The 27,765-nt window shown below is 37.9% G+C and overlaps 1 protein-coding gene across 3 annotated transcripts in view; it reads right to left on the minus strand.

Moving 5' to 3' along the window:
* Nucleotides 1–27,765, minus strand: part of UFM1 (ubiquitin fold modifier 1) — a 77,410-nt gene that overhangs the window by 6,978 nt on the left and 42,667 nt on the right. Inside the window, exon 9 of one of the 3 annotated variants that reach the window (XR_007473235.1) lies at nucleotides 21–10,576. The exons of the other annotated variants lie outside the window; for them this stretch is intronic. The gene's annotated coding sequence lies outside the window, so the exon portion shown is untranslated. Of the gene's footprint in view, nucleotides 1–20; nucleotides 10,577–27,765 lie in introns of those variants that run through there. 3 annotated transcript variants of the gene reach the window in all.

Consider the following 27,765-nt stretch of genomic DNA (forward strand, 5'->3'; position numbering starts at 1 on the left):
TAAAAGAATACAACCCCAAATCAAATAAATATGTATTTATTAGTGACATTAATTAAGAGTAGAGATTTCCTCTAGTTGAGAGAATAGCACGCATTGCAGGCAGATTTTTGTCCTAAATTTCCTTTGCTATGAAAAAGACGAAGGTTCTATCCTCCATTCACCTGCTTGGAAACAGCCCACTCAATAGAAATTCAGAACTCATCAAGCAAATAAATCATGGTGCCTTTGGCTTTGGAACTAAATAGAGTAGCTTCTGAAAATATCTGCTGAAGTCTCAAGCTGTAATTTGAAAACAAACATAAACAAACAATAAAACCTCTGCTTCAGCACAGTTGCTTCCTACCTGGAGAACTGTTGGAACCATGATGCAACATGGAAGGTTGAGGGCTGGGTGGTTTAGCTATTGATTATCCTAACCTTGGTAACAGCAGCTCAGATACAAAAACACTCACCGAAGCTTGGGAAGAGTAAGTTTACAGACAGACTCATCTTTCTTTTATTCTTGAGAATCTCAGTTGAAAATCTGTTACTGATTTTTTGTTTTTGTTTTTGGCGGTACGCGGGCCTCTCACTGTTGTGGCCTCTCCCGTTGCGGAGCACAGGCTCCAGACGCGCAGGCTCAGTAGTTGTGGCTCACGGGCCCAGTTGCTCCGTGGCATGTGGGATCTTCCCGGACCAGGGCTCGAAGCCGTGTCGCCTGCACTGGCAGTCTGATTCTCAACCACTGTGCCACCAGGGAAGCACCCCGAGGATGTTTTGATCAAATCCTATTAAATCTACTATAATGCTTCTTCATGCATGATGCTTACTCAATTAGTATGAGTAGTAAATTGGACATAAGGTGAAAGGAATTTTCAGATAAATGTTTCATCATGATAGCGATATTTTTTCACCTTCAGTTTGAAAATTCAATTAAGTAGTTTATTTTTCCTATTAATGTAAATTTGCAAAAGCTAAATATTTATGGTGTTCATATAACTTTCCATGCAAACTCTGATAATATTGTGACATTCCTTACAGAAAGACATCCTCTCTAACTTTCAGAATCCTTTCATTGGTTCCCTGGACCAGAATAAAGGGTTGTCATATAGTAAGTCCCATGTGGAAGCATAGGAAGCCCCTCCCCCCCAACTTTTACAAGACCCCCTGTGATGGTTAATTTTATGTGTCAACTTGGCTAGGCTACAGTTCCTAGTTGTTTGGCCAAACACCAGTCTAGGTATTTTTCGGAGGTGAGTAACATTTAAATCAGTAGACTTTGAGCTAAGCAGATTACCCTCCATAATGTGTGTGGGCCTCATCTAGGTAATTGAAGGCCTTAAGAGAAAAGACTGAGAGTCCCCAAAAGAGGAAAGAATTCTGCCTTCCAGGCTGCTTTTGGACTTAAGACTTGCATTAACTCTTGCCAGGATTTCCAGCCTGTCAGCCTGCTCTACAGATTTTGGAGTTGTCAGTTCCCCCTAATTGTAGAACTGATTCTTTAAAAGAAATCTCTATATATACACCCTACTGGTGCTATCTCTCTGGAGAACCCTAATATCTCCCAACTCTTCCCAAATAGAAATGAAAAGCAGTCCAGGATTACTTCCTTTCCTCCTGCTTCTCGTGATCCTAGAAGATTGTCGATCACACTTCCAGCCCCTCTGTCTGCAGGTGTGAGGCTGTGACCGAGGTGTGGCGGTCAGCCTGTCTTTCCAGGGAGTCTCAATCTTAAGCTTCATGACCGAAGCAGTGGAAACAGCCATCTCCCAACAGCAGCTTCTCCCAAAGACTGCAGATCTTCAAGCAGGGATTCCGGAACTGCCTTCTGTCTTGTTCTTCCTGAGGCTGTTTGTTTTACTTTCCTTTTTTAAAAAAAATTGTGTGAGATATTCAGTATTTCATATGAAATGAAATCCTTTTATTTCCATTTCAGTTAGCCGAAGTCAATTTCTGTAAGTTACAAACAAAAAACCCTAATTTATATGGGATTGATATGAAGATGTTTGAAAGCAAGACCATCACCAGACTGCCCTGTGTTTCCATCTCACTCACTTTATGACGATAGAACTTTATGTACTGTATTCTTCTTCTATTGCCCCATGACAAATTATCACAAATTTAATGGCTTGAAACAACACCCATTAATCATCTTGAAATTTCTGAATGTCATTTTCCTGGGTACTGGTCCTCTTCTTAAGGGCTCACAGAGTGAAATCAAGGTGACTTCCAGGGCTAAGACTCCCTGCTAAAGCTCTAGGCCCTTGTCCAAGCTCACTGGTCATGGGCAGAATTCCCCCCCTTGCAGCTGTGTGACTGAGGTCCCTGTCACCCTGCCAGCTGCCAGCAGGGATTGCTCTCATTTCCTAGAGGCATCCCTCAGGTCCTCATAACATGGCCCTCTTTCACACTTGCAATCTCTCTACCTTCAAGAAGTGGTCACTTTTAAGCATTCCCCTGACTAGATCAGTACACCCATATAACACTGCTTTTGATTAACACAAAATGAACGAATTGGTAACCTAATCACAGAAGTGACTTAACAGTTGTGTTCACTGTTCTGCCTATTTTTAAGGGAAGGGAAGTTACATACACCAGGGGAGGTAGGGAGTGTGCACATAACAGGGTAGGATTCTTAGGGGTCGTGTTAGAATTCTGCCTACCACAAAGTTTTTTAGGTGTCTGATTTCCTTTGTGGAATGTGAAAAATAAGGGTCTCTTTTACTGGTGTTGTAAAGATCAAATAAACTAATGTATATAAATTGATTAGGAAGGAGAGCTTGGTTCATAGTAAGCACCCAGTAAATTATTATTATTAATCAAAAGTATTCATTGAATTGAATTAGATATTTATATTGTGTATTAAAATTTCCCCATTCTACTGAAACTTTAAATCAGTTTTGAGAAAATGCATTAACATTTTTGATAGATCATGATCTTTAGTGAAAATTCCGTCCTAGTGTAATAAAATTCCTGTTAATCTGTAAAATGTGTTTCCTTTTTTGAGGAGTTCACCAGCATAGCATTTAAAAAGCATACAAGTATGATTTATTCCTTTACTCTCATTCCTTAATATATTGGTTGTTAGATTGTAAGAGTTTCCAATATAATGAAAGACAGTGGAACATTTCCTTCTATAAAACAAATTTTCTTTCTTCAGATGTTTGTTTTGCCACAAATATCATACTCCTATACAAGCTGGATTTATGCTCAAAGTCTTTTAAAACTAAAAGCATTCTGCAGCTTTCATCTATACAATATCAACTTCTCTCCTGCTGATTTTTTTCAAGTTACACTGATTTTCCCCCATTCATTGTCATTGTCAAACTCATCATATTTCAATCTGTTTTATTCTCCTGTTGCTAAGAAACAAATTTGCCTCATTATATAGGGTCCCCATGTGCCAGCTTTGCTAATCAGTTAGAAAAACATTTTCTTAGGGGATTATTTTCTGGATGATAACATTTTCTCCTTGCATTGGTCAACCACCGGTGTGATAACAGTATTTTTGTTATTGCCATTAAACTACAATACAGTGAGCTATAAATTTACCAGATGTTAGCTTTAGCAAAGAAAACAAATGACTTCACTTGCTCCATTAAGACCCAATCATTTGCACAGGATTTATGCTTTTAAAACTTTCTACCTAATGACTATTTTGATAAATTCTTTCATGCAAGAATTTAATTTGATTCAACACAAAGAAATGAAATAAGCCCTGCATTTTCATTGGAGATATGAATGTGGTCCTAGGGATATTCACTTTCCTCTGAAAGTGTTTATTCTTTTCAGCCTATACAAAGGTTCTTTGATGATACAGAATTAACAATGGACAAGCATCTTCCCTAGAGTCTGGGGTGTTATCCAGTCCATCCACGTTAGTGAGGTCAAGTGGTACTGGGATATGGAATCTTTGGACTCTTCCTTATTCCATGTGGTATCAGCTAAGTCACTCAACCTCTAGGGCTACTGGTTTTCCTACTCCCAAAATGTAAACAAAAATAATACCTTTGGACCTATCTGATTTACATGAAATATTATATTTGAAACCTCTCTGCAAATAGATGCCCCATGAAAATATTAACGATATAGACATAATCATGACAGTATCACTTTGGTCAGAGAAGGAAATAATTCCAAGATTCTTCTGAGTTTTCCCTTCTAAGGAAAATAACAAAATACATGTTTTGATGGAAAGTGAGCAGGTAGTGGTTTACACTGTTGGAAAAATACCTCTGTGACTCTATTTGCCACTGGAGGATGCTGAGAAATTAGAATTGCACCCGCTAGGAGTTGTCATGTGAGAGTTTTATTTGTGCCATATGTTGTGGCCTCTATAGTTTCTGTAAAGGTTGATCATATGGCCTCAGTTCTCTCACTGGAATTTTAAATTCTCCTGTGTTTAAAGAACCAAAAATTTCTAGTATTTCTGGCTTTCCTAAGAATAATGGAACTGAGAACATTGCAGCTTATGAATCTAAGTATTACGAATCACAAAGGTATTAGATGACTTCATGTGCTTATGTTTACAAAGTACTGGAGGTTTTGGTATAAAAGGTAAATACTTTGAGCTCAATGCTTCATCGTCCTTCTCCACTTCCTGCTGCTGCTTCAGGGCGTCACCACACAAATAAACTAACTGCAGTTACATCTTGGTTTCAGGTTCTGATTGTGTTCAACTATTTTATCATCCCAAACTGCTACCTTTTCTTCTCTTAGCTGAATTCTAAATCATTTATCTGTATGTGATTGTTCTTTTATTCAATAAGCATCTAACATCACCTGCCATGTACGATGAATTCCTATGTACACTAATATATTCTTTTAAATAAGCTATTTTCACAGAAAATTTCTATCTTTAATAAGGATTCATGAAATAATTGTTCAAAGCCAATTTCAATTGATTAAGTAATTCTTGCCTGGTTTTAGGGAGCCAGGGTCGCTAAAACCCAGACAAGCCATTGAACCTGTGAGAGCTGGCATGGTCCATGAGGCTCTGAGACTACAAAGACTGATCTGGGAAAACCAAATGGGGCGTACAGGTCCAAGAGGCTAAGAAAGTGATTTTTATTATAGACTCGTTCATTCCACTCACAGAGAAGTCAAAGTGTAGCACATATTTTTGCTTTTGTATTTATTGTCTTTTTCTCTCTCTCTTCCCTTTATCTCCCTAGGTAAGTGCTATATTAAAAAAATGTTAGCAATAATCAAATTCTGGTTCTGATGGGTAATAAATGCCGTTTTCTACTGGCTTACTCACATGTTGAATAGCTACCTTTCATCCCGCCAGCTAAGGGCTTAGGAAAATAATGTAGTCAACAGAATAATGCTCATTTTAGATAAAGACAGTAAAAGGAAATCCACCAATTCCTGGACTGGATGGATTTTATAGTGTATTTATATATTCTCTGATATTTCTGCACAGACCCATAAAATGTGATCCTTTCACACTACCCACAAAATATTAGATATTTTCCAGTGTTAAGAAATGTAGTAAAAGGAAATAAAGAGACTGACTCGAAATCCAATGTTTTCTTTTTATAAGCTTGAAATATGATCAAATCTAATATTGACTTTTATTTATTAAACAGTTTCTTTATAAACAGTTTTCAAAAATAAATTTCTCCATATATTTCATATATTTAAAAAATCTGGACTATTTTTTAAAGCAGAATAGGTTTTATGTCATCCTGAATTTATTAAATGCTTTTTTTGATGTATCACCATGGTAACATTGTGTTTTCTCATATGGAAACATTTCCTCTGAGCAAACAAATTATACCAAGTGCTTCCTTCCTAAGCAATGGAAAAATCCTCTCTATTGCCTTGTGAAATTCTGACAGAATTTAGAAACAAATACTATTTATCCATTTCCCATGTTTTAAGAGGGAGAAGGTTTATGAGTGTGGAGTAAAATTAACTGTTACTTAAAAAAATTATAACAGTTGGATAAACACATTTCCACATATGACATATATTTATATACATTTTAATTAAATACACCTTAAAATACTTAACTTAAATAGCAAGTCAAAGTCAGAAATCATGTAATTTCTCAAGTTTTAAATAAATAGGTATAGTAAGCTATTTGCTTTTACTTTTAATTGCAGCATTTTAATATACTATAAACATTTTATTTAAGTTAATGTTATATGTGGAATAACCAACATACTGTTATACACAAACTATTTTTAAAAAATAGTTCTATATAAATAATTTTTAACGTGAAGTTATTGTTAAGAAGGGGGAAGGGAATGTATATATTTAAGCCCTTTAAATCTAGAACCTAGGAATATAATTTCATAGGTAATAGCTCTAATATGCAATACAAAGGAAAGATAAGATGTTGTGTTTCTTAGAAAATACTTAAGACTATGCTTTTATTTTTTTCAAATACAAATTAACTTCCCTTTGCCAGCATTTATACACGACGTTCATTCATTTATTCATCAAATCTTTATTGATTACTTCCTTTACATCAGGCACTATGCTACAAAAAAGAATAAAAGGTAAAAGAGATGAATAAATCTCACCTTAATGGATCTTTGATTCAAATGATACATTGGTAGGATAAATACCTTTAAATAAGAGGTAAATGGCAAACTATTTGGTAATTTCAAAATTTAATTTGTAATCTGAAATGAGTTTTCAAAACAGTATTCTCTCTCCTTTTCTCTGTCTCTGTTTCTATGCCTCTCTGTCTATTTCTCTCAGATCCATTTAAAAATTCCTATGGAAAAGTCTTTGGAGTCATGCTTGGCTTAGGTTAAAGTCCCAGATGTGCCACTTATTACTTAAGTAAACTTAGGTAATAAAAAGTTTCCAAATTGCATCTTTCAGAGTGCGTTCTAAAAATGGCCATACCATCTCCCGCTCTCTAAGTGCTTCCACAATACCAGCTTGTTGCTCCCTATTAAGACATGGAGATTAATTCCTCTGCCACTGAAACCTGACCTGACCCAATGGCTCAATTTTATCCAAGAAAATGTGGTGGAAGTGATGCAGCTCTGCTTGGTTGTCCTGAGATGGTAGCTGTGAAGAAATCTAGCTGTCATGTAAGAAATCCAAGTACCCTGAAACTGCCATGGTGGAGAGACCATAGGCACTCTGGTTGACAGTCCTAACTGAACTCAGTCTTCCATCCACCCCCAGAAAAGCAAGTGGAGTTGTATTGCACTCTCCAAACAAACCTATCCATCATCATTGAAGCACCAATAAGTGACCTCAGTCAACAGTGCAAGGATCCAAAAATCACCCAGCCTAGTTCTGTCCAAATTCTTGCTCCAGAGAACCAATGAGATATAATAAAATAGTTTTATTTTATGCTACTAAGTTTTGGGGGTAATATATTGTACAGAATTTGTAATTGGAACACTATTACTATTGCTATTGTATGTTACTTATTGCAATATAGCTAGAAATTAAATTTTCTAGGATGGAAAAACTTTAAAGTTAGTTAAAGTTTAGTTAATTCCTTTGAGGGATATTACTCATTCATTGGAAGAATAGCAGACTAACTCTAATACCTAGACAACAATACTTCACATCTTTTATCACATAGACATTCCTGTGAAATAAATATTGTATACGTCTTATGTGGAGAATGTTTCACAGTTTCACTGGCTCAGTAAAATATTTCAAAATATTTGTCCAGTTCTTAACATATATATCTCTGGGTGAGAGTTTCTTATACAGAGACAAAAATTGTGATGTTTGTTTATATTTCCTTAAAAATCGTTTCTCTTTGACAATTTAAAGTCATCCATTTGTCTCTAATGAGAGGAAGCACTACTGTCTTTCCTCACTATTCTGAGCCACACAGTTTCTAGAATAAAATGGGGAAACAAAAGGCCAATCTTAAAACATATTCCCTAGTTAGAGATGTCAGTAATTGTTTCCTGTGCTCTGCAGGTTCCCCTGCAATCCCTGTGGGGCAAGATCACAGTAGAGGCTCCCACAAAGTGACCCACAATACTGGGGGGAGGCTGGGTGTCCCCCCTGGGCTCTCTTCTCCCACTGGAGGAACTAGAGGCTCAGGGGAGACCCCTCTGCTAGGTGCTGAGCTGGCTGGGGGACGGGTAATGTGGTCAATGTGGAGCCAATTCTCTTACCCTTCTGCCCTCAGAGTGTAGTCTGTCTTGGTCTCCGTGGTGCAGGGAGGTGCTTCCACCTCGCCACTGAGGGTTCTAGGACTCTTTCAGTGGTATCTTTTTCTTGAATAGTGGTTAGTCGTTCTTTTTGGAACAACTGTGTTTTATGGAAACACAAAAGACTCCGAATAGCCAAAGCAATCTTGAGAAAGAAAAACAGAGCTGGAGGAATCAGGCTCCCGGACTTCAGACTATACTACAAAGCTACAGTAATCCAGACAGTATGGTACTGGCACAGAAAGAGAAATATAGATCAATGGAACAGGATAGAAAGCCCAGAGATAAACCCACACACATATGGTCATCTTATCTTTTATAAAGGAGGCAAGAATATACTGTGGAGAAAAGACAGCCTCTTCAGTAAGTGGTGCTGGGAAAACTGGACAGCTACATGTAAAAGAATGAAATTAGAACACTCCCTAACACCATACAGAAAAATAAACTCAAAATGGATTAAAGCCGTAAATGTAAGGCCAGATACCATCAAGCTCTTATAGGAAAACATAGGCAGAGCATTCTATGACATAAATCACAGCAAGATCTTTTTTGACTCACCTCCTAGAGAAATGGAAATAAAATAAAAAATAAACAAATGGGACCTAATGAAACTTAAAAGTTTCTGCATGGCAAAGGAAACCATAAACAAGATGAAAAGACAACCCTCAGAATGGGAGAAAATATTTGCAAATGAAGCAACTGACAAAGGGTTTTACATTTTTACATTTTAATCTTCAAAGTTTACTAGAAGCTCATGCAGCTCAATATCAAAAAAACAAACAACCCAATCCAAAGATGGGCAGAAGACCTAAATAGACATTTCTCCGAAGAAGATATACAGATTACCAACAAACCCATGAAAGGATGCTCAACATCATTAATCATTTGAGAAATGCAAATCAAAACTACAATGAGTTATCACCTCACACCAGTCAGAATGGCCATCATCAAAAATCTACAAACAGTAAATGCTGGAGAGGGTGTGGAGAAAAAGGAACCCTCTTGCACTGTTGATGGGAATGAAATGGATGCAGCCACTATGGAGAACAGTATGGAGGTTCCGTAAAAAACTAAAAATAGAACTACCATATGACCCAGCAATCCCACTACTGGGCATATACCCTGAGAAAACCATAATTCGAAAAGAGTCATGTACCAAAATGTTCATTGCAGCTGTATTTACAATAGCAAGGACATGGAAGCAGCCTAAGTGTCCATCAACAGGTGAATGGATAAAGAAGATGTGGTACATATATACAATGGAATATTACTCAGCCGTAAAAAGAAATGAAATTGAGTTATTTGTAGTGACGTGGATGGACCTAGAGTCTGTCACAGAGTGAAGTAAGTCAGAAAGAGAAAAACAATAAAGATGCAGACCTACTAGAGAATGGACTTGAGGATATGGGGAGGGGGAACGTTAAGCTGGGACAAAGTGAGAGAGTGGCATGGACATATATACACTACCAAATGTAAAATAGATAGCTAGTGGGAAGCAGCCGCATAACACAGAGATCAGCTCGGTGCTTTGTGACCATGTAGAGGGGTGGGATAGGGAGGGTGGGAGGGAGATGCAAGAGGGAAGAGATATGGGGACATATGTATATGTATAAGTGATTCACTTTGTTATAAAGCAGAAACTAACACACCATTGTAAAGCAATTATACTCCAATGAAGATGTTAAAAAAAAATCAGTGTAACTGTTAGAGAAAGTGTAAAATACAAATGAAAAGAAAATGATAAAATTCTGATCTATTCTCTTGCAATTTTACTAAATTCTTTACATCAATATAAATTTTAGGTAACTCAAATATTCCTGGGAGGATGCTTTAGATTGGGAATTAAGGCAAATCTTTTTTATTTTATTTTTTCTCACAAGGAAAGATTTTTATTTGAGAACATCGGATACTTTTGAAAATGTTCCTGCTAAATCCAAAAACACCTGACAGCCCAGCTCCAACACCCACAAACCCACCAACAGGCTCGTTCTGCAGTCGAGATGGCTGTGTCCACGACCGGCTCCCCTCCCACTGGCGCTCGCCTCCATCCGGGGGCACAACTGAAGTAGCCGCTCAGCTACTCCGGCCCCACACCAACTTCACAGGAGGGGAGAACGGGATCCCGCCTCCCAGCCCAGGGCCCCGGCGGGGGATGCTCACAGGACCACAGGTGAGCTGACGTCACACACAAACACTTTGACCAAAGTCAGCGAGTGCTCGAGGAGTCCCCCTGGCTTCAGTGACTGCACAGCCAGGCTGGGACGGGCTGGCATCCACTGTGTGGTCATCTCACCACCCCAGGACAGAACGGTGCCTCTGAGAGAAGCACCGCAGGAATCCTTAACCGCGATCACATTTCTCACACTTTAAACGGAACAGAATCTCTCTCCCCAGGAACATCAATTTGGACCTTCCTGGCTCGACAGGCTGTCGGGCGAAGGACCGCACACCTGTAAGGCAAATCTTAATCTCAAATTTTTAACATCACTATTCATTCATTTTGGTCACGGTTTTTGCTGACATATACAGGAATTATATTTCTGCTGCTCCAGGGTACTATTTAGTCCCTCCCCCAAAATCTACCCTCACTTTTGCCCCTTCTTCAAATTAGAAGTTATGACAGAGCTTCTGCACCAACGTTACACTGTTGTTGTTGTTTTCCTAAAAGGGGGTTATAAATTAATCACTAACAATTTCCTTCCATTTTGTTTCATCCATAAAATGTCTACCAAATATTTGTTGAAATTGAAAGTAGTTGGAGGACAATTTTCCCACGTTTCATGAATGATGCATACATTTCCTCATTTTTGTTTTTTCTCTAGAAATTTTGATTTAGTTTTGCTAGGGATTAGAAATCTCTCAATTAGAAATGTTTAGTAACTCCTCATTAAGGAGTTTTAAATGAAGATTATGACACTCAATAATGTTTTTCCATTAAACAATTTCATATTTGTGATTTTTCATTAAGCTAAATTAAAGAGTTCCAGTTTTTCATACAATAATATTAAAAGTTGTTATGGGTCATAAAAACTTTAAGAAAGCATACATAAAGCGTATATAAACAATGTTCTTACACAAATAACTGTGATTAAAAACAATATCCCCATTATGACTACATAGCTATCTCAGTTCTATTAGCCAGGTAAAATGTTATCGTCTAGTGCTGCTTTGGAAGGACTAGTGGGCAGACTCTTTCTTTTTCAGAACTTCAAAATAAATAGCACAAAGAATATATACTGAGTAATTTAAAGAAGAAAAGATTTGCTTAAGTAAACAGCATGAAGGCTCAGTATGAGAACCTAGTGAATAGCAGCTTGTCAGCATTTGAAAGCAGTGTTTAGTGCTGATTGGGTTATTTATAGATTCTAAAGTCCATTTACATGCTATGAAAAGTACAGGTGTGGAGAGGAAGAATTCCTAAGGTGCCTTTAAGAACCAAGCAAAAGAAAATTACAAGCTTGTGATTCATCCATGTGGATGTAATTTGTGATGGGAAGGATGAGCTATAGATGAGAAAATAAACAGAAGCATCAACATCAACATCGTGTTGAGAAATGATCCTGCAGACAATGTGCCAGAAGAATAGGAGGCTAAGTAGTGGCAGAGTTTCTGCTCTTCCAAAGTCTGTAGGATCAGCGAAGTCGAAAGTGAGAACACATCAAGTGAGAGCACAGCCAAGTCACAGAGTTCTTCGCTGCGGCTTTTTATGGTCAAGGTTATTATTTTTTTAAAACTAAAGAATCCCTCTTCAAAAGACATTCTTCTTCTTTCTTTCTTTTTATTTTTCTTTGACTTGGGAATAAGAGACTAAAGAAAATCAGGGTTCAGGAATTGCTCTCTCACTGTAAGCCTTAGCACCTGGTTCGGAGCAAAGTACACTAACATTTACTGACTTCAGAGTCAACATTTAAAATGTCAAGAACCGAAGGGACAAAAGTAAATCCAGCTGGATAAAGTGGAAATAAACTGGCCTCTTAATGAATTATATAAAGGATCCAAAATCAGATTAGAAATATGAGTTAAAAACTCAATGAGAAATAATCAATACTAGAATGATTTGTTTCTCTTGTGTGCTTGTGTTGGAATGACTGAGGCAGCCAAACTTTGGGTATAAAATCAGAAATTTATCTCTTTACCAGTTCTGTAATTCACTAAGGTGAAAGACTCCTCAAAGAATCCATTAGATATGGTCTAACTTAGTGACTTCTTTTTTGACAGGTTTTCCTCTAAATTTAAGCTAGAAAGATGAATGTTCCCTCTTTTAGATATTATAAGGCAATAGATTTTATAATATTTCTTTCTGGTATTTGACTGAGTATCATTTGCGACATTTTTGCTTAATGATATAGTTAAGGTTTACAATATTTTTAGAGAAAGATTTGCAATATGACAATTTCCCAATGTGACTGGTTAATTTTATGTATCAACTTAACTGAGCTAACGGCTGCTCGGAGAGCTGGGAAAATATTGTTTCTGAGTGTGTCTGTGACGGTGTTTCTGGAAAAGATTTTCATTTGCATCGTGACTGATCTTAAAGCCGAATCCGGACTCTGTACCCCGACACTGAATTAAACCTCAGAGACAGAGTTTTGGGTGAAGTAGGAAAGAATAGCTTTATTGCTTTGCCTGGCAAACGGGGACAGTAGGCTAATGCCCTCAGAACTGGGTGTCCAGACCTGGAGTGGGTAGTGGGGAGTTTTACAGCCATTGTTCTTCGAAGAGGGTGTGATCAGCTCATGGACCTTCTTCTGATTGGTTGGTGGTGAGGTAAGTAGGAGTCAGCAACATCAACCTTCTGGTTCCTACCGGTCTGGGGTCTACTTGGTTGTGGGCAGCATACTTCTCCCACCTAGTGAGGTTTTCAGTATTTGAAAAACAGCTCAAAGATATTGTAATGTGTATCCCTTGAGGGGGAACCAGGACCCTGCCTCAAGGCTGCAGTATTGTTTCCTGACTGCTCCTCCCTTGTCTCTGCATCCCGTCCCTTCCCTAATTAGCATCTGTTTGAACCTGCCCCTTGGAACTCAGGGAAGGTGAAGGAGGCTGAATGAAGCCTATTTTCTGTAATCAAGAAATAGGGGACACAGAAAGGCTTTTGTGCCCAGGAGCCTCACAGGGTCCTGCTCAGTATCAACATGGGTGGGCATCATGCAGTCTACCGAGGGCCCAAATTGAACAAAAAGACAGGAGGGGTTAATTCTCTCTGTTCCTGAGCTGGGACATTCATCCTCTCCCACCCTTGAAGGGCCATTGGACTTGGACTTGGAGACCAGCTTGCAGGTAGCATTTGTGGCATATCTCGGCCTCCAGAATTGTATGAGTCAATCCCCGTAATAAATCTCCTCTGATATATATCTATATATACACCGTTGGTCTGTTTCTCTGGAGAACCCTGACTAAAACACCTCACTTTTTGTAACTCCTTCTCACTCATCTTTGGAACCATGGATACTAATGGACACAATAACTGTTAATGTGAACTTCTGGGTTTTTAGATGAGAGAAAAACCTTTCTTTAGAAATACTTTTTAACTCACCAGTAAGTGTAGGGAGTATAAAACCAAGTTTTATGTGACTACTGTGATAAAACTAGTTTATATACCAAACCAGGAGACAGAGAAAATTGAAGACAGCGGAAAGAGGAGGAAGAATATCTAAAGTGGCATCTGCTGGAGAGAAAGCAAATACTTCAGTTTCTAAGAATCCCAAATTCAGGAAAGAGGAAAGACCATATTATTATATGGTGGCTACTTTACTTCTCTGATTTTAGTATTTCTTGGAAGATTGTCTAAAAATTAAGTGGAAAGTAGATAGATCTAAAAGTTGTAGTCCTTTGGCCATCATATTTTGGGAATATATTTATAGTAGAATAGAATACAAACTTAAAAAATTGAATTGTTCAATTTTGCAAATCAATAAGGACTAGAATGCTAAGTAAGGGATTGTTGGTGAGTATATTTTATTGATAAATTCAAAGAAAATCCTTATTTAAATTTCTTCTCATAGCGTTCATGATCTTGGCTTTGCCAGTGATAAATACAAATAATTATTATTTCAGTGCTCTTGGCCATGTATATAACCAAACCTAAAAAATGACATAGAAAATCATACTTACTGTCAAGATTGCTAAGAATGAATTGGTTCAAAAGCAGATAACTTTGTTTGAGCTATAGGGCAACAAACAACTTAGGTAAGAAATAAATAACCTGCAGATGTATTTTAAGAGATGTAAAATTTTGGGTAAATTCAAGAATACTATAACATAAACCCTTACAATTCATCAGTTTTTTTGGTCACACTAATTTATTTTTTAAAGTAAAATATACTAGCAAGCTTGAAGACATGTATCCCTTCAGAATAAATTTTCATTCCCCACTTTTTTCTGAAATCGTGACTGAGGTTTTCACCAAAAGAATCTCTGTAAAATGCTTCTTAATTTGCAGCATATTATTATTTAAAAAATGCAACAGAATGTTTGGTTGCTACATGTCCAAAATAAAACCTTTTAAATCATTTTCATTTATTAAAATGACATTCTAGGAAGAGGGTATAGGCATACATTTCCCTATCTCTTCCATTTTGTACAATTAAAACCTTTGCATATTTTATATAAAATAAGCATGAGAATACTCTGAAGCACTGGTCCCCAAGCTTTTTGGCACCAGGGTCTGGTTTCATGGAAGACATTTTTTTCCCGGATGGGGGGAGTGGTGATGGTTCAGCGGTAATGCGAGCGATGGGGAGGGATGGGGAATGGGCAGTTGAAGCTGATAAATGGAATATTTCCTGCCCTATCAATAAACAAAGGATGTCACAGTCACCAGTGATTGCAGCCCTCCAACGTGAGCTCGTGAGCCCTGAGGAAACGCAGGGCTGAAAAGAATACCTGCCATCTAGCAGCCATCAGACTGAAGCCTGTGGTGAGCGCTGAGGACACTCAGGATGTGAAAATACAGGCCCCAGATAGCTGAGGTGCATATCAAAGGACTGATTTCAGTGAGCCCAGACTCTAACATCTTCCCATACACAGAAAAGCACTACATTCCTTAACGTGAGATATCTGGTTCTCTTGATTTAACAATAATCTTTTGACGTTCCCAGTTACCTGTTGCAAAACTCCTATCTATCCTGGCTGCTCGCCTCACCTCCTCGGAGCAGCTTCTCAGAGTTATCTGAAATGCTGTCTCCCGGGCTGCAGTCCTCATTTTGCCCCAAATAAAACTTAACTTGCAACTCTCATATCGTGCATATATATTTTTTTAAGTCAATAAAGTTTTGCTCGCTTGCCCCCTGCTGACCTCCTGCCGTGTGGCCCAGTTCCTGACAGGTCACGGACCGGTATTGGTCCACGGCCTGGGGGTTGGGGACCCCTGCTCTGAAGGACAGAGAGAAGAAGGTAGACCCGCCAGATGCGCTCAAAATTACTGCAGATAAATAAAAATGGAATTCTAGAAAATGTTCAGGTAACTCAAAAGAAAGCAAGCAAAACGATAACAGAGAAATGAAGAAAGGGGAAAGAAAAAGAAAACAAAATGGCAGATGTGAGCCTTGACACATCAATACTTATATTGAATTAAGTGGTCAGTATAAACCAATAAAAGACAGAGATGTCAAAGTGAACTTAAAACCATGACCCATGTACATGCTGACTAAAAGAAAGTAACTTTAACTGTAACAGTATAGGCAGGTTGAAAGCAAAAGGATGGGAAAAAGATATATCTTGCAAATTTTAATCAAAAGGGAGAAGGAATGACTATATTAATATCACATAAATTAGACTTCAGAGGAAAGAAAATTATGAGACAGAGAAAGATATTATATATGGTAAAAGAGTCAGTCCACCAGAAATATGTGGCAGTCCTAAATATGTATGTACCAAACAATAAACTGCAGAAAACAATGGAACTGAAAGGAGAGATAGACCAATCCATAATTATAGGTGGGGACTGAAATACCCCCCTCTCAGTAACTGATAGAACCATTCGACAGAAAATCTGTAAGGATACAGAGGAACTCAACAATATCATTGAACCACCAGGGTTTAACTGATGTCTTATAAAATACACCATTCAACAGTGGAATATAATTTTTTCCAGATGCCCATGAATATAAGCAAAAATTTCTTAGTAAAATATTAGCAAATAGATTTAAATAATGTATAAAAAGAATTATACATTAAGACCAAGCAGAGTTTATTCCAGGGATGCGAAGGGGGCTCAATATTAGAAAATCAATCAGTATAATCCACCATGTTAACAGGCTAAATAACAGAAGTCAGATAATCATATCCATCAATATAGAAAGAGCATCAGACAAAATTCTACACATTTTCTTGATAAAAATTCTCAGAAAAATAGGAATAGCAGAGAACTTCCTTAACTTGATAAAGAACATCTATGACTTCTTATAGACAGCACGGTGTTTAATGGGAAATATTGAGAGCTTTCCCCCTAAATATCCGGAGCAAGGCAAGGATATCTGTTCTTACTACTCTGAGTCAACACAGATCTCATGTTTTTTTGTTTTGTTTTGTTTTTTTTGCGGTACGTGGCCTCTCACTGTCGTGGCCTCTCCTGTTGTGGAGCACAGGCTCCGGACGCGCAGGCTCAGCGGCCATGGCTCACGGGCCCAGCCGCTCCGCGGCATGTGGGATCTTCCCAGACCGGGGCACAAACCCGTGTCGGCAGGCGGACTCTCAACCACTGCGCCACCAGGGAAGCCCGACATAGATCTCATGTTTAGGCAAAGAGTTCTTTGACTCGACACCAAAAACATAGCTATAAAAAACCCTATGTCCTTTACTGTGTGAATAACTATACAATAACAAACTGTGGTACTTTCATACTATGGAGTTCTACTTAGCAGTGAAAGGACTACTGTTTAACCCAATAACCTGGATAAATTTCCGGAGAATTAAAAAAAAAAACCCAATTCCAAAGGATTATGTACTGTATGATTCCATTGATATAACATTCTTGAAATCACAAAATTATGGAAGTGAAGAACAGATTTGTGGCTACCATGGAATAAGGAGGGGATGGAGACAGGAAGGAAATGGACATAAAAGGGTAACATGAGGGATCTTTGTGGTGATTGAAATGTTCTGTATCTTGACCGTATCGATGTCAATACCCTGGTTGTGATGTTGTATTACAGTTTTGCCAGATCTTTGAGGGATACTGGGAAAATGGTACATGGGGTTGTTCTGTACTATTTTCCTACCATTGCATGTAAATCTACAATTATTTTAAATTTAATGAAAAAAATGACATACTACCTGCTCTGTCAAATTGATCTGTGTCCTAAAGTTTTTCATATTATTATTTTATTCTACTTTTGCTAGAAAGACATGCATTGAGAAGCATAAATAAGCTTTGTTTTTCACAAAGTTTTTTTTTATGGCAAAATTTTGAAAAACTGCTAAATACATTTTATAATACTAGAACCCCAAACTATATAATTGTGAAATATGTAGAATTGAAGTGATAAGATATTTGACATTTTTCTTCAAAATTTTCAACTAAAAATGCAAAGAATAAATTGTGGTAAAATCTTGAGAATTATCAAATCAGCCTTATGAGTGTATAGTTCACTATACAATTCTTTCTGCTTTGAGCACTTATGAGAATTTTCACACAAAAAATGGTAAATAGTAAAATGTGGAGGATTTAGCTCACTTCAAATTCCTGGGAACTGTGTAAGTTATGCATCTATGTATAAGTTATGATGCTGAATGTCAAAGTCATTTTCGTGCTACACATCTCAAAACATGTTTGGATGTTGTATGGGTATGACGGTCATAACAATGGTTGTTTATATTTTTGGAATTTAATGGATAAGGAGAGAAATGAAGAGCTCAAGATATATGCTTCTCTCTTTTACGTGTTCAGTTCCTTAAAATTTAAGAGTTTATAAATAAAAGTTTAAGTAGGTATATATTAAAACTCATGATGTTTTAATTACTATTATGTTTTGATAGTATATTAATAACGTTAAATTCATGTCTTAACTACTGGTATTGCCATGTAAGCAGCAAAGGATGTTTTAGAAATAGCACTGCCTGTTGTTTCCACTTCTAAATATTCATTTCATTCCTGCGTTCCCCTGATTTCCTGCTGATATACACAGCTGCCAGCCAAGGATTTTCAATGCCATACGAACGTTGAAATATGTTAAACTATTCAATCTGTTCTTTAATTTAATTAGATGAAATTCTAACTACAATAGAACGATGAGTTTAATTTTCTCCCTTCTGGCGTCTAAAAGAGACTCTTGTCTTGGGACTCTGCAAACAGAGAACTCACTGGCATTCTGCTTTGTGATTACTATGTACTTTGGGGACAAGCTGGCCTATTTGTGAAAGTGCACGTTTGATCAGCTGACTAGAATAAGATTTCTTATTAGTAGCAATTACGTGTTATCTGGAATTTGAGCTCTGGGTAACTATTCCAGCTCGTTGACCTTGCTTCCAAGCATTTCTTCCTGCACCTCATCTCAACACTTCAATAATCACATCACACCCAGAATTATAGTTTTAACCATCCCACTCTCAGACCACTAATCTTTGGCTTTCTAACTCATGGAGTAAGTCACCTTAACCCTACATTTAAACAATTTATCATCCATCAGGATCATCAATCTATTTATTCTCTTACTTTTCATTGTCTTTCACCCCTTCAGACAGAGGGTTTCTTTGCTGTCTAGGCAGTTCAGATTTCATGAACCATCACTAAACTTATCTCATTTCCCTCTCTCCAACCTGTCTGAATCACTTTGAAGGTCCTACATTAATTGAACGGAGCTCTTTTTATAGCTGCTGCTCTAACGCTGTACTCAATGTGGTTGAAGAAAATATACCCACACTGAATGGACTCAAATTGAATTACGATCACAAATCTTAGCTCTTAACCTTCTGTAGCAATTTGAAACTTCCCCAACTTACTCCCCAACTTGACAGAACATTATAAATTCTCTCTACTCAAATCTCCGACATTCCTTTCTCCTTCCTCTACTCTCAAGTTACAACCTTTCCCAATCAACAAAATTCAGAAATATTTTTTGATGCTAGGCACTGTCCTAAACTCCTAGAACACATAGGTGAACAAACGAGGCACATTCCTTCTTCATAGATCTTATGTCTAAGAAATATAACAAACAATAAGCATGTTAAGTTTTACAGTAACGTAAAGGTATTGTCAGAGAGGGGGAAATTTCCCCCTCTACCCATCTTGACTTCTTGTGGCTGGACTAGTAATAAAATGGACACAAGACAGATTAACAGGAGAAAAAGAAACAAATTTTAATTCATGCACGTGGAGGTCTCATAGAAATGGGACCTAAGAAGTGGTCAAAGCAGGCAGCTTTTATATTTTTTAGACAAAGAAGCAATATGTGAGGAATTGACAGTACAAAAAAATTTAGGTTTTAGGTGCTCAATTAGTGAAGAATCTAACCATAGCTCGGGTTTGAGTTAGTAAATTAACCAAGTAACAAGGTTTGTTTATATAGACATCTCAGCCAAATTCCCTATCTCTGGAGATAACTGTGTCCTTCTATCTCCAGATTCAGGGAGTGTACTTTTTACAGGAGACATTGCTTTCAGGGAGCCAGAGAGGAGGGTCAGAGCATCCCTCTTGCACTGGCCATGTCTTAAGTAACTTTAACTCAGAATAATCAGTATGCCATTTGAGTATATAGGGGGTGGCCTGCCCTGAACCCCAACAGTATTTACCTAGTCCCATGGTTTTAAATAGTAACTAATGGCACCTAAATTTATATATGCAATTCAAATTTCTCCCTTAAGCTCCAAATTCATATATATATATGAATATATACATATGAAGTTATATATATATATATATAACTTCATTCTCAACATTACCGCTTTGATATCCAAAAGATGTCTTAAATTTAACTTCTTCAAAGCAGATATTTTGCTAATAAGATACTCGTAGCACAGTCAATATCGCATAACTGTGCATATATTTAGAAAAAACAAATGTGACGGGACTTTGCTGGCAGTCCAGTGGTTAAGACTCTGTGTTCCCAATACAGGGGGGTTCAATCCCTCGTCGGGGAACTATCAGTAAGATCCCACATGCTGCACAAGCAGCGAAAAACTAGCTAATCATCAATAAACAAGTATGAATTGAGAGCCTTTGGTGTTGGTGCCTCATACAAGTCTCCTCAGAGCCTCCTGACTTTGTGTATATGCAAGAGCCTCAGATTCATAGCTCACTCCAGCCATCACCATGATGGATTCACTGTCTGTAGGCTTATGAGATGCTGCCACTCCCAGAGCCCTTGGCTACTCCCATTTATTCTGACTTGGATGATCTGGCCACATAACAGGGTGCAGGATCTGGGTTCCTGAGGAACTTGTGAAGGACTGGAGGATGCAAACTCAGAAGCACAGGGTAATTATTTCCTTTGGGGCCAACTTTGATAAATGACATAAAGGGGTTCAAAGGGGACCAAGTAGATAAATTACTTATCCTTTCTCCTTATAATGGTTTGTTTCCAGGCAGTCCTTTTGGAGATGCCCCACGTAACTGAGCTCCTAGCTAAGAGTTAAGAGCAGGTGCCCCTGCTGGTTGAATAGCTGTGTCTACAGCTCATTGTGAATCAGTAACCAGCACAGGACCACATCGCCTTGCATTGCGTCCTATCCTTCCAAGCCCCATGTCTTTTGTTCCTCCCTCTATTCCTTGGAGTTGCACTCCTTAATAAAAAAAAAAAAAAAAACACATTTTTGAGATATTAAATGCTGTGTTTACTTCGTTAGCAAAAATATCACATAGTTAAAATTTGGAACTCAATAGTGTGTTAAAGATTAAACAACTCGTTTTACAAATGAGGAAACTGAGGCCCGCAGAAACTGCATGATTTACTCAGAGAGTTTAGTTTCTGAGAACTGAGGGCTTTATTTCTTGTTTCTGTAGGAAAAAACAATTTCACTAGAGCATGAACTTGTAAGACTCTTGAGATACATAAACAGTTTGGATAGTATAACTTTGCTATTCTACACAAGACTGTCAGAAAGTATCTTTGACCATGGTAAAGCCAGTCCATCATCAGGTAAAAACATGATCATTATATGTTTAGATTTGGTGCATTGAGACCCAGATCTTGATTCAAATAAGTTAGTTATTTCAAACCAAAAGCAAATTTTTCAGTACTTATTCAGGTAACCATGTGTATATAGATGTTAATTCATCTTTTGATATAAAAGATTGCTTTTGAAAATGTTGAATGCACTGCTATTTCTTTTCTCCTAATCTGAAATTGTTGAAGGAAAAAGAATAAACACCAGAGTCTTCCTTATAGGCACAATTATGTATAACTTAATATCTGGGTTTTTCAAGGTCTTTTTAAAAATATGTGTGGGTAACCAGCATTCTTATCATCTAAATTATTCAGCTTTACTTAAACTATATATATTTAAGTCAAATGGACAACAAAAGCCTATGTCAACATATAGACATTTATCTACTAGTTGCCATACTCTATAAAAGGAATGAAGTGCAATCAATAGCATTGATTTCTAAATAAATGGGCTTAAAAGGGCTGAGGGGGGCTTCCCTGGTGGCGCAGTGGTTGGGAGTCCGCCTGCCGATGCAGGGGACGTGGGTTCGTGCCCCGGTCTGGGAGGATCCCACATGCCGCGGAGCAGCTGGGCCCGTGAGCCATGGCCGCTGAGCCTGCGCGTCCGGAGCCTGTGCTCCGCAACGGGAGAGGTCACAGCAGCGAGAGGCCCGCGTAACGCAAAAAAAAAAAAAAAAAAAAAAAAAGGGCTGAGGCATGTAGAGCTTTTATCACAAATACAACTATGTTAGTGAGTTGCTTATCTATCCCCATTGAGTGTACCTCTACTACGTATTCCTTCTACCTACTACCTCAAATCTCTGCTAAGCCAAATGCATAGAGATGAAAATGTCTTCTAGCCAAAATGGTATCAGGGAGTGATTTTAACCAGGGGCACCACTTTGAGAGTAGTGACCTTTACAAACTAGGCTAAAGATTTTAAATTTGAAGATGCTTTTAGAGAAAAGTTGATATGCTTAAAATCAAAGAAAGGTGATTAATACCAGTGTTATACCAAAGTTGTCCAAAGATGGAATAGACAGCTTTATAAATCTGAGAGCTCTCTTTACTAGAAGTAAGTTGGATAATTAATTGATAATGATGTGGTGGAGGAGAGTTAAACATTGATCAATGGATTAGACTGATATTTTCTTCCAGTCTTGATTTTTAATTTCACCTAGAGATGCATTCTTTTACCTGGAGATGTATCAGTATATGTTCAGTCATAATCAGCAGATATTATAGTAACCAACAGTAAGGACATCTAAGTGTTTATAATGCATTTTACCTACATTTCTTTTCACAGTGACTTATGGTCCATTAATTATTCTTGCTAATGTTTAGCACCAAAGTTTTTAAACATCTATAATTTTAAACAAAATTTGAATTCCAAAATTAAAATGCTGGAGTAAAGGCATTTCTAAATCATTTTCCTTATTTCCTTTTAGTTATTTTTCTTTTAAACATATTTATTTTATATTCTGAATTTGAGGCTTTTATTATCTGAAGTTCTTAAGAGTCCAAATTTGCTGTTGGTTGATTCTCCTGACTATGGCTCATGGAGTTTTGTTCGAGGATTTTTTTTTAATCTATTTATTTTATTTATTTAGTTTAGGCTGTGTTGGGTCTTCTTTGCTGTGCACAGGCTTTCTCTAGTTGTGGAGAGCAGGGGCTACTCTTCATTGTGGTGCGCAGGCTTCTCATTGCAGTGGCTTCTCTTGTCGTGGAGCAGGGGCTCTAGATGCACAGTCTTCAGTCGTTGTGGTGCACAGGCTCAGTAGTTGTGGCTCATGGGCTCTAGAGCACATCAGTAGTTGTGGTGCATGGGCTTAGCTGCTCCACGGCATGTGGGTTCTTCCCAGACCAGGGCTCGAACCTGTGTCCCCTGCATTGGCAGGGGGATTCTCAACCACTACGCCACCAGGGAAGCCCAAGAAGAATCTTTTCATCAAACATTACCGAGACAACTGGATTTCCACATGCAAAAGAGTGAAGTCCATCTCCTCCCTCACATCCTACAAGAAAATTTAACTCAAAATGAATTATAGGGGCTTCCCTGGTGGCGCAGTGGTTGAGAGTCCGCCTGCCGATGCAGGGGACGTGGGTTCATGCCCCGGTCCGGGAGGATCCCACATGCCACGGAGCGGCTGGGCCCGTGAGCCATGGCCACTGAGCCTGCACGTCCGGAGCCTGTGCTCCGCAGCAGGAGAGGCCACAGCAGTGAGAGGCCCGCATACTGCAAAAAAAAAAAAAAAAAAAAAAGAAAGAAAGAATTATAGACTTAAAAGTAATGTATAAAACTATAAAACTTATAAAAGAAAATATAGGAGAAAATCTTTGTGACCTTGGGTTAGAAAAAGCCTTCCTAGAGATGACATCAGAAAAATAAGCAACAAAGAAAATTAGATAAATTGGACTTTATTAAAAGTAAAAGCTTTTGTGCTTCAAATAATACCATCAAGAAAATAAAAGAACAACATACAGAATGGGAGAAAATATTTGCAAATCATCTGTCTAATTTGTTTCTGGACTTGTATCTGAAATATATAAAGAAATCCTATAACTCCATAATAAAGCAAATCACTCAACTAAAAAATGGGTGAAGGATCTGAATACACATCTCTCCAAAGAAGATATACAGCTGACCAATAAAAACATGAAAAGATGCTTAATGTTATTAATCATTAAGCAAATGCAGATCAAAATAATGAGATACTACTTGGTAAAGACTAGGATGGTTATAAATGAAAAGAGAGCCAATAACAAGTGTTGACAAGGATGTGGATAAATTGGAATTCTGATACATTGCTGGTGGAAATACGAAATAGTGTAGCCACTTTGGAAAACAGTATGGCATTGCCTTAAAAGGTTAAATATAGAGTTATGATATAGCACAGCAATTCCACTCCTAGATGATACACCCAAGAGAATGGAAACAAAACACAAAAAATTTTACAGGAATGTTTACAGCAGCATTTTGCATAATAGCCAAAATACAAATACAACCCAAATGTTCATCAGTTGATGCACAGATCAACACAATGTGGAGTAGCCATACAATGTTATTCAACAATAAAAATGAATGAAGTACTGTTACATGTAAGAACATTGATGAGCCTTGAAAATATTATGCTAAATGAAAGAAGCCAGTCATAAAAGACTAGGTATTGTGCAGTCTCATTTATGTGAGATGTTCAAATAGGCAAATATAAAGAGAGGTAGCAGATTAATCATTGTCTGGGGCTAGGGGTATTGAGGACAAATGGGGAATAACTGCTGATGTGTTTCAGGGTTTCTTTTGAGGGTAATTAAAATACTCTACAATTGATGTGAATGTACTAAAACCTAGTAGGTTGTACACCTGAAATGAGTAAATTGTACGGTATGTGAATTATATCACAATAAAGCTGTTAAAATTATTTTGGGAAGCTTATGTTAAATCTTTTATGCTTGTTTTATATAAAATTTAATTTAAAAGATTTTCTTAAGACAAAGGAGAAAATAGTATAAATTTCTAAACTTAAAACTGCCAAGAATTTAAAATGTATGTTACAAATGTAAAATGTGACCAGTACAGTCACTGTGGCGATATCTTCACCCTGCATAACTTAATTTTCAAATATTTATACATTCATTAAAATGCAAGAGAGTTGAATCAATATGTGGAAACACTTTAAACTCTTTAGAGAATTTCTATCTTATAAATCTTCCACAATGTTCAGCCTCAAGTAACTGACTCAGAAAATAATCTTTGAAAAGTGCTTCTGTTATGATAATTTCTAGTAGAAAGTAAATTTCCATTCCATTGAGTTTATGATGTTCATGTAATTAAAATACAACTGATTGCTCTGAGAAACTATTACATTTCTGAGGTTTAAGGAACAATAAGAAATGTAACATTATCAATGCACTCATGGTTTTAAATGAGTACCAAGTGAAAATACATTAATATTTTTAGCTGGAAATGTGTTAATTACTCATTGATGTTGTAGTGTCAAAAAGAAGAATTTGACTCTTAACCAAAAGGAATTCACATTTGAAAGATAATTTCAGCTGAAATTGAAACGTTAAATAGAAATAAGTACACCGTGAAGTCAAATGACAGGCAGTCATTTACAGAGTCACTGCCAGATTCAGGACTTGGTTCCTGGACCTGAATGGCCGAAGGTTTCAGGACTGTCATTGAGTCCGATTCCCTCCAGCTCAGAATGTTTGCCCTCAGACTCAGAGAGAAGGAATGATGGACGAAAACCATTGGAGGCTTTAGCTCTTCTCTGGGAATCTGGGTGTGTATTCAACATTTAAAGAAATGTTGATGAGCACCGTGTACCAGGCATTGTGCAGGATTCTGGCAGTATAAAGCAGTCATGACTTCTAGGAGCTCTTAGACTATTTCAAAGAGAGATCAGAGCAGTATCGGGACCAAATCAGGTGGGTCCTTGTAAGCTCCCGTTAGGATTTTCTCTGAAGGAAATGAGGAGCCATTGCAGGGTTGTCAGCAGAGAAGTAATATTATCTGTCTTTTACGTGCACGGAGACCGGGCTGCTCAACTGAGAACACACTGTAGAGAAGCAGGGATAGTGCAAGGGGGCTATTACAGTTATCGAAGTGAGAAATGGTGCAGCCTTGGCCAAAGGGTTAGCTAGAGAGGTGGCTTGCAGAGATATGGATTTCTATACCCTGTATCATGATACATCTACAGTCTGATCTATTTAGGTTCCGGATACAAAGAGAGATAGGAAGGCCACTGCCAAGCAGCGAAGAGGGTCGGGGACTCATTCCATTCCTGCAGCTCAGTTTCAGAATACAGGGGCAGGAAGCCAACCGAGAGACAGCAAGCACAGGTGGCACAGCTGAAGTGTGCTGGGGTGCAAATAACAACTTCCAGACGTCCGGAGCCTCCAAGAAGAGGAGACAGGGTAATGAAGAAAGTGATGGGCCAAGAAATGGTAGGGACTCCTGACATCTAGTTTCCATGGGAACATTTAGTCTTCAACTCACCAGTCTGGGAAACAAGAGTGCTTTGTGGGTCATAAAGACTAAGAGGGGTTGATGACACGTCTTAGGAATAATGCGTAACTACAACCCCCCGCTTCCGCCCCCAGCTCTCTCCCAACAGACACAGCGTTCTTTCCAGGAACCACAGGAAACCAGGTCGACAGAGACCACCATTCCAAGGAACTTGCTGGGTCACTGAGGTATAGAATAACAGATCTATTATTTTTCTGCGTGCTAACTGTTCCTTAGGCTATTGTATTTTTAATGAAGAATCTCAAAACCTTACAGTTTGAAATCACATCTGCAGGTACTCAATAGTCCAGGAAATCAGGTTATATTGTCCAGTCATTTATACAGTCAGCACTTCTGAGCATATATAATGTATGCCTGACATTGTGCTGTGGGTAGAGAATGAAAGGAATAATCACAAAACTCAGACCCTGCTCTTGAGGAGTGCAGAGTTAAACTATGAAGACACGTTAAATGGCATATATTCAAAGTGGAAAATAAGTCTCCCAGTCTATGTCTGGGCAAAATTCATCCTTGGTTTGGTATTTGATATATATAAGATTATAGTCTGCAGTAGGAGAGGAGGGTGGCCCAAAAAATCATTTGAAACAAATAATTTTTGTAATAAAGTAATCATGGGAGGGAAATATCGATGCCTAAACGAAGGGATGGTAAATGTTTTCCCCCTGAACTTCGAAAAATACTTCATAAATGAAGGAAGGATTTGGAAAAAGAATCTAAAAAATTAAAAGAGGGAAAAGATTTAGGACAATTAACTTTCTGTTTTAAAGATCACCTAAATGTAGCTTTCTCAGCCACAGATTTTAGGCATCCCAGCTAGTATCTTGAACCAAAAGACACAGAGGCCTGAACAACTATGCCCAATTAATTATTCCAGGGACATCTGTCCTGCAAGTACATTGTTCATACCTGCCTCTGGAGAGTGTGGTAGGAAGAAAAATGGCCTCCCAAAGATATACACGTTCTCATCCATGGAACCAGTGAATATGTTACGCTCCATGGCAAGAGCTAATAAACTTGCAGATGGAATTAAGGTCGCTAATCAGCTGACCTTGAAACAAAGTATCCTGAATTATCCAGGTGGGCCTAATGTAATCACAAGTGTCTCTAAAAGAGGGAAGAGGGAAGAAGAAGAATGTGTAAGAATAATGCAATGTGCTGGCCATGAAGGTGAACAGCTTCTAGAAGCTGCTTTACTCCAAGACCCTCCAGAAGGAATGCGGCCCTGCTTACACCTTGATTTTAGCTCAGTGAGAGCCATTTTGGACTTCTCCAGAGCTGTTAGAGAATAAACTTGCATTGTTTTAAGCCGGCGAAACTGTGGTAATTTATTACAGCAGTGATAGGAAATTAACACAGATAGCACGTGAAACTGACTGTTATATACCTCCACTTCTGCTCCCTTCACCCCACCCTGAATGCATAGTTATTTCTGATCAAAACTTATCCCCAGCTTTGTATCTCCAGTATCCAGCATGGTGCCTGGTACACAGTAGACACTTGGAAAATATTGGTTGAATCAATAAAT

This window comes from Orcinus orca, chromosome 18 (assembly GCF_937001465.1).
Source record: "Orcinus orca chromosome 18, mOrcOrc1.1, whole genome shotgun sequence".
Classification (NCBI taxonomy): domain Eukaryota; kingdom Metazoa; phylum Chordata; class Mammalia; order Artiodactyla; family Delphinidae; genus Orcinus; species Orcinus orca.